Source organism: Arachis hypogaea, unplaced genomic scaffold (genome assembly GCF_003086295.3).
Source record: "Arachis hypogaea cultivar Tifrunner unplaced genomic scaffold, arahy.Tifrunner.gnm2.J5K5 arahy.Tifrunner.gnm2.scaffold_26, whole genome shotgun sequence".
Lineage (NCBI taxonomy): Eukaryota > Viridiplantae > Streptophyta > Magnoliopsida > Fabales > Fabaceae > Arachis > Arachis hypogaea.
The window spans coordinates 95,231-96,120 of NW_027255453.1; positions in this window are offsets into that span (position 1 = coordinate 95,231).

Below are 890 nucleotides of genomic sequence, written 5' to 3' on the forward strand. Positions count from 1 at the left end.
TTTCAACTTTTTGGTAAAAAGATTATTTTTTTAGTTTCAAAATTTAAAAATAAAAAGTTTTCATCTTTTTTTTGTCTTCCTAATATTGCTGGACTTTATTTTATTTTTTAATTTTCAATAAAAAATTTAATTTTTAAATTTAAAAATTCATAAAAATGAAAATTTTGTCTTTTCAAATCCTAAATTTTTTTCAAGAACATTTTTTATTTTTTTAATCACCGGATAATGCTATTTTTTCATAAATACAGAATAAATTAATTTTAAAAATTTAAACTTTTTAAATTTTTGTTTATTGGATATTTTTTAAAATCTTTATTTTTCAACTTTTTGGTAAAAAGATTATTTTTTTAGTTTCAAAATTTAAAAATAAAAAGTTTTCATCTTTTTTTGTCTTCCTAATATTGCTGGACTTTATTTTATTTTTTAATTTTCAATAAAAAATTTAATTTTTAAATTTAAAAATTCATAAAAATGAAAAATTTTGTCTTTTCAAATCCTAAATTTTTTTCAAGAACATTTTTTATTTTTTAATCACCGGATAATGCTATTTTTTCATAAATACAGAATAAATTAATTTTAAAAATTTAAACTTTTTAAATTTTTGTTTATTGGATATTTTTTAAAATCTTTATTTTTCAACTTTTTGGTAAAAAGATTATTTTTTTAGTTTCAAAATTTAAAAATAAAAAGTTTTCATCTTTTTTTTGTCTTCCTAATATTGCTGGACTTTATTTTATTTTTTAATTTTCAATAAAAAATTTAATTTTTAAATTTAAAAATTCATAAAAATGAAAATTTTGTCTTTTCAAATCCTAAATTTTTTTCAAGAACATTTTTTATTTTTTAATCACCGGATAATGCTATTTTTTCATAAATACAGAATAAATTAA